At 37.2% G+C, this 15,729-nt stretch overlaps 1 protein-coding gene across 1 annotated transcript in view; it reads right to left on the bottom strand.

The window, feature by feature from the left end:
• Positions 1-12,725, bottom strand: part of exoc2 (exocyst complex component 2) — a 63,852-nt gene extending 51,127 nt beyond the window's left edge. The window contains exon 1 of the mRNA XM_062424507.1: positions 12,683-12,725. The gene's annotated coding sequence lies outside the window, so the exon portion shown is untranslated. The remainder of the gene's footprint in view (positions 1-12,682) is intronic.
• Between the last annotated feature and the right edge of the window lie 3,004 nt (positions 12,726-15,729).

Raw genomic sequence — 15,729 nt, 5'->3', positions numbered from 1 at the left:
GTCTTGGTAATACACGTGCACAAACACACAGATAGCCTGCCCACACACACACACACACACACACACACACATATATATACACGCTGGGCAGAATGACAGCTCAGCTAGGTTTGCGTGCGAGGGGCCCGAGCTGGTGTTGTGTGGCCTGTGTGTATGCGAGTATGTGGAAGGATCTGCGGAGAGGTCTGGGCAGTGTGTGTGTGTATGTGTGTATATGTGTGTGTGTGTATGTGTGTGTGTGTGTGGTCTGGGTGTGTGGTCTCTGGCGCGGGCCTGGGGAGAGCCTGCTGACGGCTGGGATGAGAAAAGAGCCGCTGTGTTTACTTTACTCTGGGGGCTGTGCATGGACACGGGAACACTGCCCAGACCCCTCTCTCTCTCTCTCTCTCTCTCTCTTTCTCTCTCTCTTTCTCTCTCTAACACCAGCACGCACACACACACACACACACATGCAAAGTCACACAGAAAGTAAAGGGGGACTCTTGCACAAGTCTCACGTCATGCACCATCACAAATACCCTGCAAACGAGGTAATAGAAAGTATAACCTTATACAGGCCCGTGAATTAATTTTTCCTTAAAGTGGCATTAACTGGGAAAACAAAAAGTCTCCGTAGCTCCAGCTGGAAACTTACGGGAAGGTAATTCAGCGTTTTCCAACAAGAGGGGGGAAATAAACAAGTATTAACCTCTAGGGGGCATCAGAGGACCCCCCCCCCCCCTATGAGATTACTTACACCCTACTTTCTTCCTAACGTGTGCCATGTTGTACTGAGCGGGGGCTAAATTTAATCAATGACAACACAGAGCCAGATTTAGCCCATTTTTCCTCACTCGATTCTCTTCCAACCATGGTAGCCTCCAGCTTCTACCTTCATCTCTTCTCTCTCTCTCTCTTCCTCTCTCTCTCTCTCCTGTCTCTGTTAATAGGGCTAAGAAGGCAGGTTTGTTTTCCTTGGAGGCTGACTAACAAACAGCAGGGTTGGCTCTGAGCTGTGTGGTAGCTGTGAAAGTCTGAGGCTGCTCGGGGGATCTTTTCTTTTTCGCAGAGCCGAGCGCGCTAACGAGCGACAGTGTTTCTCCTTTGGCTCCGCGCTGCATGTCGTAGATATAAGAGAGAGAGAGAGAGAGAGAGAAAAAAATAGAGGAAAGACTTTTCATTAAAGCTCTAAACAAATCTTTTTTGTCACATGAAACCGTTTAATTTTCACAAACCGCAGTACATCCCCAAAAAAGTAAAAAAAAAAAATGCTGTGCTCAACGGTCTTGGCTAGATGGCAGCAATGGATTTTGGATGTTCCGTTTAAAAGATGCTAAACAGCTTCATGTCATGTAGACACTCCAAAGTTTGCAAAGTTAAGAGTCTTAAAATTAGATCCAGATTTTCAGATTCAGGCCATGTAGTTAGTTTTTTTCTCCGCTGCTGTAAGTTAATGCATCATTTAAATAAGACGACAGCAGCACAGAATATAGAATATAGCTTAACCTTTAACCTTTACATGCTGATCAGGGTCAGATTTGACCCATTTTTTACATTTGAGAGCTGTAAAATCAACTTTTACACATTTTTCACTAGCTGGACTTTTCCTAATGTGATCCAGAATATACAAATTTATATTTCTGTGCAGCTGATACACATTTTTTGTATATGCAGATGTGCAAATTTAACTTAAAAATCACCATTTAAACATTATATATTCTTCATATTCTCTAAAATCTTCTACTAGACCATAAAAAAGTGATTGTGAATGTCTTTTTTTTACTCTGACAGCTTCATTAAGGATCAATCCAACATTTATTAATGACCGATGGGGGAATTTATGAATGTTAATTGGTGTAGAAACTAATTATGAGTCAGAATATGAACAATATGTAAAGGTTAATAATCATAATTTGGGCTTTTTTTAATGCTTAAAGTGTGTGATATGAATGCTTTCAGTATCAAATGACTCATATCAAGTAGTGTGTGAAATATAACGACATTTTTACATGCAGGGTTGAATCATTTTTAATTGGTTGAATGGTGAGATGCAGAGTTTGGTTCAGTTTTTGTTGATATAGCAAAATAAAACTGCAAATTAAGTTGTTTTTTTAATTTTTAAATGAAAGTAAGCTCCTGTTAATGACTGCTTTGGATCCAGATTTTCATATTTAGGTTAATGCATCATTTACATAAGACGATGGCAGCACAGCATATAGAATATAGCTCTATTATATAAATAAAAACAACAAATAAAGCTGTTTGTGTATTATTTTAAAGTGAAAGTAAGCTCCTAGTGATGGCTGCGATATAACTACACTGTCAGTGTCAGTGTCAGTCAAGTGTGCTTAAAATAGACCTGGCGGACTGGAGCCGGACCACACTGAAACCAATATCCTGTCAATTTGAAGCTTCGTAAACTTAAAAACCTTAAATCAATAAATCTTTAACTCAAGCCACAAAATTCAAGGAGCGCTCTTGCATTTAATCCTCTTCTCTCTCTCTCTCTTTCTCTCTCTCTCTCTCTTTTTTCCCCTCTCCCTGTTTCCTGTCTGTCTCTCCACTGTGTACTATAAAATAAGAGGGAGACAAACATCTGGACCAGTTAAAAGCCTTCTGAGAGCTGAAATGATTGCTTAATTAAATTACATAGTAGACTGACAGAAAATCAACGTCAACAACTTGAATAATCGATTAAATCACGGCGAACTTACACCGGTAGCAGCATTAAAAATATTAGTATTTGACGCTTATCTTTGTCATAAATCATAATAAACTGGATATCTCTGCTGGTCAGACTAAATAAACACTTCACCTTTAGCTCTGGAAAAGTAGGAATTAGGACATCTGTCACAATTTTCTGATATTTTACAGACAACGTGATAAAATTTAGATAATAATAAGATGATGAATTGATAATATAACAGCACTAATTTAAAGACTTGGACTTATAGTTGGGGGATATCATAACTTATAGTGGTCAACATCCATTTAGATTAAAGTAAGGTATATCTACACATCTTAAAATACACATTTTATGACTTTTGAGTTAGTACTCAATGCAGAAAAGTGTCACGTGTGACTGTTGTACTCATATATATAATATATTATGAGACATAATAATGCAAAAGCAGGATTTTACTGCTGTAGTGGGTTGAAATGGAGCTCATTTCGAAGCAATAGGACTACAACTAATGATTAGTTTCATTATAGTTCCAACTAACTGCTGATTATTTTATACTTTAATTAATAAGTTGATTGGATTTAATGCCTTAACTCCTACAATTTCAGACATTGTAAGACTTTTTTAGACCTTAAATATTAAAAACTAAATTTAAGACTTGGACTAACTTGGGGATCTCTTATAGTGCTCCAGTGTTTACCACAGACTATAGTACTTAGACCTCAGTTTTGTACATTTTTTAAGTCAAATGCATCATTCTGCTGCACTCTAAGTACAAAATTAAAATGCTTTAGTAATTTAACTACTAGTTATATTAGGTATGAGTGGTGATGACACACCTACAAAGCATGGGAAATACATTTTTACCAGTTCATAAATGTTCCAAACAAACCATCAAAAAAAGAGCAAAATGTTTAGATTTGGACATTTTTCAGTAAATATCTTTGTTTTAAGTTCCCGTTGTGTTTCTTTAAATAAATATACTACAAATTAGCGGCACTATGGGGGGCCGTCACACTCATTGTCTGAAAGTTTCAGAGTAAAAGTGTGACATGGCTGTGGTGTCGAGGAGGTGTTTAAAACTTCCACTTAGGTTCCATTAAAGCTACTTAAATTAAACGTTGATAATTGGGGATCTATCTGAAAGAGGCGTTCATACCTGGCTGGAGCTCAAAGGTGAGTCACATATGGCAGTGATTGGCGTGTGTGTGTGTGTGTGTGTGTGTGTGTGTGTGTGTGTGTGTGTGTGTGTGTGTGTGTGTGTGTGTGTGTGTGTGTGTGTGTGTGTGTGTGTGTGTGAGAAAGTGAGAGTATGATGGGTTTAAAGGGCACAAAGGGACCCATTTAGACAGAGATCATCACCCCCTCCGTCGCCGCCCCCCCCCCCCCTCCACTACTACCACACTAAACACCATTTCACTCCCCAACATTACACAAACACCAGATTCCATCAAAAGATCCCGACCCCCCTCAAACCCTCCCCGAAAAAAAAAACCCTCTCTCCACTCGTCTGAATGCACAGAGCGGGCCAAACATCACCTTGCCCCGAGATGACTGGCCTGATCACACAGGCTTGGGCGGAGCTTTAAACAATCCCCCCTCAGTGTTCGCTCACACCCACCCCAACCACATGCCTCTTAAGAAGTGCAGCTGATAGCACCCCCCCCTCCCTAAAAGAAATTACCCTAATATGTGTTAACTGGGTCATATTTCTAATAGCTGGATCATAACGTGAACTGAGCAGGTTCTGTGTTAGAGCGGCCAGTCGCTTGAGTTCCTCCGAGATGAGTCAGCAGCTCCTGTGTGAGAGTGTGATTTCGTGACAGAGAAAAGAGGACAGAGTGATCAGATGTGCGCCTCTGGCTCACTATCCTACCATCACCACGTCTTGCCCACAGGGTTTGTTATCTTTAGGGGCTGCCAGTTTGTTTGTTTGTCGGTCTCAAGCAGCTTTTCAGCTTTAGGCCTAACGAAGCGAAGTCCCAAAGTCCCCCGCCACCCAACCCACCCCCCTAAATTTCCCATATTAAAAAATCCTGGAATAACAAACAGAAATATGAAGTATAGGCCCCACAAATGCAGAAAATTGTTTTCAGAGGGATTAAGAGACTGGAGACAGGCAGATCTGCCCAAATGACACGGCGAAAAAACGGGAGAGATTTTTGTAACCTTGGTGAGTCAGGCTGTAACTCTGCAGCTTTACATGAAGACACATCAGCAGCGTGAGAACCATCCAGTCACATAACCGCAGGATTTATATCAACAATGCTTTCATTATTTATTCATTTATTCATTTTATTTTTGTGTGTTTAAGTGTTTTTTGGGGCTGCAACCTACCGATCAATATTAACTAGATCAATGAAGCTTGAGAACATATTGAAAAATGCCTTTATAGCTTTTAACTGAGTATCAAAATAGTTGCAGATCAGTTTTCTGAATCTTTGACTTCTTAATTCATTGTTTAAAAAGTTTCAAAATAAAAGTGACTTCTTAATTCATTGCTTGAACATTTTAAAATAAAAGTGTGCATCTAAATTCATTGTTCGAAAGTTTCAAAGTAAGAGCATGACTTCTAAATTCATTGTTCTAAAGTTTCAAATTTAAAGTGTGACTTCTAAATTAATTGTTTGAACGTTTCAAAGTTTCAAAATAAAAGTGGGACTTCTAAATTAATTGTTTGAACGTTTCAAAGTTTCAATATAAAAGTGGGACTTCTTAATTCATTGTTCTAAAGTTTCAAAATAAAAGTATAACTTCTTAATTCATTGTTTGAAACTTTCAAAATAAAAGTGTGATTTGCTAATTCATTGTTCTAAAGTTTCATAATAAAAATTTGACTTTTAAATTCATTGTTTGAAACTTTCAAAATAAAAGTGTCACATGCCATAAGAGCAGATGGGTACAGTTTTTAAATCTCTTGTTTTTCTGAACCAACAGTTCAAAACCTAAAAGTGTTCAACTTACAACATCATAAAATGAAGTTATGCTAAATTAAAGGAACTAATTGATTATCCAAATTGTTGTTGATTACTGTTCTGGCAACGAAGTAACTGAGAAACTTACTAGACCCCCAGCTAACAATTATTTTCACTGTAGATTAATCTGATTATTATTTTCTGGCTTAGCTGCTTGATTGTTTGGTCTACAAAATGTCAGAAAAAAAGTTTGTAAGTGTCTGTGAGGTCTGAGATCAAGTCCCAAACCCAAATATATTTATATATTTATATGTTTACTATAAAAAAAAAACTGCAGGGAAAAAAGCAGCAAAACCTCAGAATCAAGCCGCTGAAATCAGGAAAAACCAGCTCAAATCTCGCTTGGTCTCCATTAGTTTGTCTCTTCCACCTTTTTTTTTTCCCCAGCTAAAAAAAGCTCCCCCGTCTTTCTGTCCAGGTCTGACTGGGTCACAGAAGCCACGCTGTGAAAACCAGTGGCCCAGCAAAGCCTGTCAGCAGGGGGGGGGCAGGCTACCAGGTGGGGCAGGACTGCAGACGGGTGAGGGAGAGAGAGAGAGAGTGAGAGAGAGAGAGAGAGTAAGAGAGAGAGAGAGAAAAAGTGCTGCTTCGCAAAAAAACAAGGCTCGGACCTGACCCCCGTCGCTCGACTCACCCCTGAGGTCTCTGACGAAGCAGCGGCACTGAGGAAAAGCCTCAAAAACACACACACACACACACAGACACACACACACACACACACACACACACACACACACACACACACACACACACACACACACACACACACACACACACAAACCCACCACATTCCACCAAAACAAACAAGCAGGGCCACCCAAATTTTTCAATTAGAGCCTTGGGAGGGGAGGGTGGAGGAGGAGGAGGAGGAAGAGGGAGGGGTGTGGAGGCGAGGGGGGGGGGGGGGGGGGTGGGGGGTGGCGGGGGCAGGAAATGGATCAGTGTAGCTCTGCCCCAACCATCCTTCAGCCAAGCCGGTGCTGCTGACTCTGTGGATGTGGACAGATGACGGAGCAGCTATCGACTTGTCAATCAATTACGCTCATTGGCTCTCACGTAGGATCAATCAGCTAAATAAACACACACATATGGTTTAGGTACTGTTTCCCCTCCTTCCCTCCTTCCTTCCCTCCTTCCCCCCCAGAAAAAGACCCACTTTAAGAAAATGATGTTAGAACAATATTTGCCAAAAGTACACAAGAGAAGGGATTATAGCGGCTTAGACTGTGTTCTGTTTGAAAACACCGCACTTAATGAGGCTGAGGTGAGAGAAGTGTGTATGTATATACGACGACAACATGAAGCTCTTTAGGTTTATTAAGTAAGTAATATCATAACCTTTGGTCCTCCCTACTGAAATATAAGTACAACTGCTGCTTATAACTGCTGCAGTGTTGATCTCAGTAACTCAGGAGAGAAGGTTTCTAAAAACAAATGAAGTCGAGATCAATTTATGCTTCATACAAACAGACATTTTCAGCACCAAACACTCATTTTAATCTTATAAATTCTACCTATAATGTAAGTCTGGGTGTTCTTTAATTCACATTCAACATAGGTCACATGTCCATTAAATTATAAAGATAGAGTCGCAACAATTTAGGGCCGTCCACACTAAGAATTATAACTATAAAGATGCCATAAACCTTCTGAACTCTGACAATAAGCTATGACAGTAATGTTGTGAATTTCTAACTTTTATTTATACTGTATTTATTTTAGGGCGGTCAATCTTCCTCTATAACTCCATTCAATGTCATTCATTATTATTTTAAATATTCGAATTATATTTGAATTTTTAATGCTAAGATTTGGTCTATTATTAATATTTACGATGTACTTCTACAGGTTTGTGTTGCTAACGCCACCGTCAACATGTGGTTATTTCACCTCCTGTCCACTAGAGGGCATGTGAGCATTACCAAGAAACAGGCTAAAGATTTCAGCTAGCTGCTAAGTAATAATTAAGCGTAGGCACAAATTAATAACGTTAACTTTTAATGAGCATTTTTAATCTCAACACATTCCTCTCCTCATCGTTTCCTCTTTCAATGAATTGAGTGAAAGCCACGACTGTATAAACTAAAAATAGATAAAAATGCTCAGTGTACGGTATTGATAATGTAACCTTTCAAACAACATGAGCGAGATTTGGTTTTATAGGTTCACTCGTACGTCGGCATTTAAAATATTCAATATTTGTTATTTTTCCGTTTATTCATAGAAATCAGAAACACTTCCACACATCGCTTCGTAAGTAATCAGGAGCGGTGATCTCCCGTAGATACACCTGCTCCGCTTTCTGCCATTTCTGTTGTGACGTTACGTTAGCGCTCTGAATGTGAGTCACGTATTGTTCAGACATTTTATCATGCAGGGAGGTCAAGACGAGAAGGATGAGATTTGCTAACGTTAGCCAACACATTTATACAAAAATACACATTTAAATAGTAATTTCAGCATTCGAACTTCGCTCCAAGAGCCCTAATCTATTCATTTATTTATTACCTGTATTGGTTTTTTAAATGCACCTCTGGCGTTGTCACATAAGTAACTTCGTTGTGCGATACAATGACAATAAAGTGCTTGATTATTGAAAGATAACGATGTGAGAATACAAACTTATGAACTATAACGTCCTGTAAACAGCGATATCTGCAGCTAATGGAAATAGATGATGAGCTGTTACTGCTGAATGTTGTACAGAGTAATAAGAAGAAAAGCAGAAGGGTGGGTGGTGGTTCAGTGTGTTGCTCAGAAGTATTTTGGGACACTAGTTGCTATGATTTGTCAGTATTTAAGTATTTAAGTCCAATCTACAGATTAGCTGACAGTGAAAGCAGCTGTTTGTTAGACGGAGGACACCGACTGACACTTTCTCCTTGTCAGAGATCAAATTGTTGCAATTCTTCAGCTAATTAAAAAAATACTTTAAATAAAGCAATCACTCATGTCATTTCATCCTACCGTGTTATCAGCTGGTTTCAAAGATAAGATGGAGAGAGAGAGAGAGAGAGAGAGAGAGAGAGAGAGAGAGAGTGGGGAGAAAAGGAAAAAAAAGAAGCTGAAATCTGTTTATTCTCCTTTTGTGGTTTTCCTCTACAGAGGCTGCTGGAGTCCTTCCAAAAAACCCTCGCACATATTTAGACTTAACCAGCACTCAAGAGGACGGTTACATATTTCAAAATACAGCAGAGGAGGAGGAGGAGAAGAAAAACCCTCAACTTCCTCATGAAGCTTCACGGATGCTGCAATTAAGTGAAATCATCTTTAATGTCAGCTCAACCCTTACATACTGTTCAGGGTTCAATCTGACCCATTTTTACATTTAAGAGCTGTAAAAACACCATATACACATTTATTTTAGCCAGATCTTTCCTAATGTGACCCACAGTATACAAAAAAGGGAAATAAAATGCCCTTTTTAAATTTTTTTGTGCAGCTGATACACATTTTTATATATGCAAATGTACAAATTTGACCTGCATTTCTTAAAATAAAATTGAAATATTAACCTGGACCATAAAATAGTGATTGTGAATGTCTTTTTTTTGTCCATAGATAAATATAATACACTCTGTCTGCTCTCTGACAGCTTTTCATTAAGGATCAATCCAACATTTATTAATGATTGATGGTGGAATTCATGAATGTGAATCGGTTCAGAGACTAATTACGAGTCAGAATATGAACAACATACATATTTTTGTATAGATACATTTGACATGTGTTTATAAAAAAAAATTCAAAAATCAGCATTCAAACATGTTGTATTCATTATATTGTAATTAAATGTTCTCCTGGATGATTGTGAATGTATTTTTTCCACAAGATTAATCAAACAGAATGATTAATCAAACATTTATTGATGACTGATGGGGGAATATATGAATGTGAATTGGTGTAGAGACTAATTATGAGTCATATATCGGACAGCAAATACTATATCAGCTGATATTGGCGTTGGTATGATATGTGCCGATAGTTTTAAAAACAAATGTGAAATTATACAGGCAGCATTTTATGTTTATTTGATCCTTTTTCTTAATTCAACTGTATGTTTTTTTTTGTTCTCTGTTTTTAATTCATAGCTAATTAAAATGAGCTGTGTTATTACTGTCATTTTATACAATAAAGTTTATTGTTTAAACTGCAATATATATTAATATTCATTACATATCTTTATCACAAGTGATTAATAACCTCATTTGAGGGATCATTGCAAAAAAAAAGTGTGTTTATGTATATATTCGGTTCTGTACATATAACTTTATTATAACATATAACTCGGCCAATATATCAATATGGTCTTCATTGGTAATGCCCTAATATGAACAATATGTGAGGGTTAAAATACCAGAACTTAATCTAAAAACTATAGAAATGTCTCAGTTTCTCATACTGTAATTACTACACCTCATAAACATCTTTATGAGAGCACATCATTCACACCTTAACACATATATATATATATACTGCCTTTTAAAAAAGCCAATAAAGAGCTTGATTCAGTGCAAATCATCGTCTATCTTTGTCTGACTAAATCAACCAAATGCACTGATTAGACATTAAATGTAAACCACAGCATGGTACTGTACGTTTTTTTTTTTTTTTTTTTAAAGGAAAAATTAGTCACTTACAATCAATAAAGTACTGATAAGTTCAGATGTTGTGCTTTTAGGGTGCTGTGAGCCAAAATCAACCAATCAAGTGGAGGGAGTTTTGCAGGGTTCATTAACTACTATTAAAACCTCATGTTTAAGTATTGTGATGTTTATTCTCACCACACTTGTCTTCCAATCATTGACAGGTTGTCTACATTTTCTTTGTTTTCACAGGCAGTTAGAATAGGCAATCAATATGTCTGTTTCAAAAGGCAATTACTCAATCTATTTTTATTGGAGGTGCATTTATTGGGAGTATTTCTAGATACTGGGAGAGAAGTCATGCAAACTCCGGGGCAATGAGTTACATGTGTAGGCTCTCTCATGCATATAATACTCTTTAATCAACTGTTTCAAGGTATAACTATCAAGACTGTTGTATGTGTTTCAGGTTGGTGTAAGAATTGTATGGACCACCAGAGTTTTGGAGGGTGGGACGGAGGCTCATTTTGATTTGGTACACCTGCATGAAAATGTCTGCAGTTTTTTCATTGGAACTACTTTTTTGGGGGAAAGTAGTTCCAGGCAAAAGTGGTCAATGTGATGTAAATGCATTATCGTAGGAGACTGGGAGGTTTATCTCTTTTTTATCTTTTTTAACAATAAGTCATATGTCATAAATCATTTTTGATGCATAAACAACATTAACAAAATTCACCCCAACACATAAAATCTCAATTATCTGCGATGTACGCCACAAGACACACTTTTTATAGTATTGATTAAGTAGTATCAAAACATCTCCTGCCAAACAATACCTGCAATTGATCCTTTTTGCACGCAGAGCTAGAAAATATGACTATTTGTATGGACGTGCTAACAGCCAATCAACACAAGCGTTCCTCGATTTAATGCCACATGTGATTGGCCCACTGCCACAGCAGCTACAACCCGTCTGCGGTGGTGAAGTCGTGGTGAATTTGAGATAGCGCCGGATATGATTAAATCAAATCTTTTAGATGTGGGGGAGTGGTGGTGTTTCATGCAATTTAATGCTTCTATTCACATGATTGTTATCAAATGAAGTACTGAACACTTTAAGGGTACTTGGATTGGTACTGGTATCATTATTTTTTAAACGATACCCAGCCCTAATTGTTGCAGATGTTTTGTACTTAGGTTGGAAAACTGACTCTTTAATACAACATTAAATGTATGAATAAAAAATCTGTGCCAAATGCTGCTCTATTGAGATAAATAAAAAGTTAGTTGCTGCTACTACTTCTACACACATATACACACACAGCAGAGTAATAACAGTTTACTAGAACTGATAAACAAAGAATTATAGTCATAAAGAGGAAGAAAAAGATAGACAGAGGGAGAAATACAGGAAGTTAATAGAGTGAAAGTATTAAAAAAAAACATAGATGCTGCTTGATTTGATGTCAAAACAAGCGAGATAAAACTCTAATTTCTCTCAATTTTAAATGGTAAAGAACACTACACAGACCATGATATTAGCCCTTCATACATCAATAATAACATCATTGTGTCATTTCAATCATTCACAACATTGCAGCAACTTAATGGCATTAATTTTTCATCTGTATACACTCAAAGTTCATTTATTAAGTTTATACAGTTTCAGTTTTTGTTGAGATTGAAAACAAGGTGATCATTTTACTTTTTATTATTTATTATTGAGGTAATAGTGGGTCATAGTGGTGCATTAGGGTGCATTATATTGAATGGTCTCCCTAATATTTTGTCTACTCAATTAACATTTACATATTAGGAACAGCCGTCAATATCCTATAATGCACCCCAGTACACTAATACCACCACTCAGTACGACCTCAGTAATAAACATAAACTAACATTATTACTTTTAACAAAACCTGAAACTGTATAAGCTTCATAAAGGTAGGATTTATAACAGAGCTGTTGTATTATTATTACTATTAAAGAGGCCTTTGAATGTATAACGCAGAATTAGCAATAGCAGAGGGTATAAACACTTTATTTTAAATATATGTATTAAATTCAGCTTTGATGTGGCAAAAGATGAGCAGCAACACCCCATTTAACAGCTGAATAATCGGATAAATTAATGCAGTTAGGTGATATTATTCCTGTTAGGATGGTAAAAAATAAAGACTGTCAGCTGCTTATGTTACAGTCTAACATTATAGACGTCTAAAACAGCTTAATTAACAACTAAATGGTGATTTTAGCAACAGGAATCTCTGCTTTGTTGACATATTTGACAGCTAGGATAGCTTTAGCTTAGCTGGCCGGAAGGGTTACAGGAGGATGTTGTCTGCGGTCGCTGTGACTTTACAGACGGATTATATTACAACCTGCTGGGCCGTAGTTACTTTAACATTGAACTCAAATGTTTTAAGAGAGAAATGTCAATTAGAAAAAGGAAAACTTACAGTTTGCAACGGCTGGACCTGCTCGAGTGTTTCCTGTATCAGCTGACTACGACCGGATATCCTTTTCTCAGACACAGCCTTCAAAATAAAATAAAAGAGAAGTGAAGTGGAATACTATATAATATAATATAATATAATATAATATAATATAATATAATATAATATAATATAATATAATATAATATAATATAATATAATATAATATAATATAATATAATATAATATAATATTAAATAAATTGGCATAACATAACATGAAATAACAACATAACATACCATAAAATAAAATGAAATAAATAAATAAAATAACAACATAACATAACATAAAATAAAATAAATAAAATAATAAAATAAAATAAAATAAAATAAAATAATAAAATACTTTTTTTTTTATTCATGCTGATGTGGTAAATGTTGGGGATAATTGTGATAATAATAAAAATAATAAAGATAAAGGGGGGTAGGGAGGTAGGACTAGAAAAGTTCCTTAGTTCATCCTACACCAGTGGTCTCCAACCCTGCTCCTGCAGAGCTACTGCCCTGCATGTTTTAGGTATCTCCCTACTTTAACACACCTGATTCTAATAATTAACTCGTTATCAAGTAGCTGAAGCTTGTTAAAGGGCTTGGTAATGGTAATTACTCTGATTCCACCACACTTCAGAGGAAAATATTGTACATTTTACCTTACTACACTTATTTGACAACTAAAGTTAATAGCTTTGCTGATATTTTTCACTGTAAACATACAATATGATGTATTGCTCTAGATTAGACTCAGGTGTGTAAAGTAGATTTGCTCCTGACAAAATGAAAATGCTCCTTACACAGTTATGCATCAATGTTAATATTCCAATTTGTGGTATTTGTACTTTTGCTAAATGCCCTGAATATTTTTCCAAACTTGTACCCCTGCAAATGGTACATTTCATGGCCTACTAAGTATCTGAACAGGCTGATTGATGAGCTTGTTGAATCTTTTTGAATTTCCCTTTGAGCACATCATTTAGCTTGCTGGGTTGTTGGTTCTGCATCTATGTCTTGAAGAGGAAGTTATTTGAGATATCTGATGGTAGAAAAACCGCAGTTTAACCCATGTATCGTCATTTTTTAAATGCTTGATTGACTAAAGACTAAATGCAGCAATAACAATATTATTGGATTCATGCTCCCTCTGAAGCGCCGAATGTCCTTTTGAGTGAGATTTCTGAAGCCCAGTGGGAGCTTTGCTTCTTTCCTCATCTCTCTTTTCACGGTGCATCACTGAGGCATTTCCACTTGTTCTGGGAAAGGCGCAGCATCATTAGAAATGCAACAGAGACCACCCAAGCACACACTCAACCACTGATACCATTACATTTATCTCACCAAATTGTGCAGGGCAGAAAGAATTCCTATGATAAGGCAAGGCCCAATCCCCGGGGAAGCCATATTGTCCAATTAGCCGACGTAATCTGATAATTAAGGGATCAAACTGTGACTTGGGAGTTTGCACAGATGCTGATGCAACACAGGGGCTGTTTGACTACATAAACATCTACTTACAGCAATGACGCTGGAAGATTTTGATCTTATTCTCAGTGGTGCAGCCTTTGCCAATGAATGACAACAGTGGCATATCACACATAACGACTAGTGACTCTACAAATCGGTGGCTGAGTTGATGGATTTATAAGTGTCATGTAAAGAGATATTATCATGTAAAGTATGGGAAAGTATTTCAATATTTATCAATATTTACCCACCAGTGTCAGTAGTGATATTCTAAAGTACAAAACAGCAAGAAGTACTTACACAGATTCATTTTTCTGTTACAGGAAAAGTTTTTATGCTTCAAGAAATGAGCTTATTCACTTTATTTCAAGAGGATGAGAATATTAATATTACTGTTACACCTGTCCTTTAAATGAATGAATGAATAAATGAATAAATGAAGGCAGAATCAGGAGAATGACGGCTTACCTTGGTATAAAGTCGGCCTACCAGCGCTTCTTAAGCTCGCTAACTGACCTGAATTCATAGGAACCCCGTTTTGTCTCAGTTTTTATGCTAACTAATGCTATTTAATGGAAAAATATGAGAGTGTTATTGATCTTGGCGTCTGACTCTTGGCAAAAAAAGAAAAATAAGCATATTTCCCAAAATTTTACACCAAATATAAACACATATACCTTACAATATTCTCTCTTGGAGATGCTAACGTCATTGCATGTCGTGTTTTTAAATAGAACAAGCTTTCTGAGCAGGTGTCCCAGGTCCTAAAGGGACACTGATGGTGCCTTGATCCTTACTTTGACCCCCTAGCCCTCTCTAATATACATCCCGTAATGGCACATGCTGCGCTGGCACCATTGCTCATCCCTGAACCCTATTGTTCATTGTTTGTCTTCTCCAGTTTTTTCCCATGGGCCCCTGGCCAGTGAGAGGAAAAGGTCACTGTAAATATTGCACTGAAATCCTCCCTCCCTCCCATAGAGCTCCTGAAGATGGAACAGGCGACCAGTGGGTGAGCACTTCCTTCCTGCGCAGGGCATTTCAACTGTAAGACATCAAACAAGTATGAATCCCTCAATGTCAAAGATCGTTGCAGTGAGATCATATGCTCAGTGTTGACATTACAATAACCTGGGCAGGTCTCAGCTCTTTGTAAAGCATGTCAGATAGCATAATATGTGTCTAATATCTAACTGGACTGTACAAATGAAACACTGCTATAGTAGTAGAAGAGTATTTAGCACACCTACGTCATAGCTGCAGCTCCCTACAACTGTTAAATGAGCAGTGATATGTTTTTAATGTCTCTGCATGATTCCAACCTCTGTCTGTGTTTTGCATCTTATAAACACAGAAAATATAGTTTCCAAAGAAAATTAAGAGAGGTTTAGGAACCCATGACCTATGTCTGGCTAATCACTAGCCTGTAGCACTGCTGTTAATATAAGACGTTGAGATTTTAAATAAACCCCTGATATTTGGGTTTGTTTTGCTTGTGAGTGGCGCTCCATCTCCCGCTGCTACGCTTTCCCGGAGGATTCCAGTTCCCTGGGC

The sequence above is a fragment of the Scomber scombrus genome, chromosome 8, assembly GCF_963691925.1.
Source record: "Scomber scombrus chromosome 8, fScoSco1.1, whole genome shotgun sequence".
Lineage (NCBI taxonomy): Eukaryota > Metazoa > Chordata > Actinopteri > Scombriformes > Scombridae > Scomber > Scomber scombrus.
The sequence above is the reverse complement of the archived record's forward strand: the minus strand, read 5'-3'. Positions and strand labels throughout refer to the sequence as shown.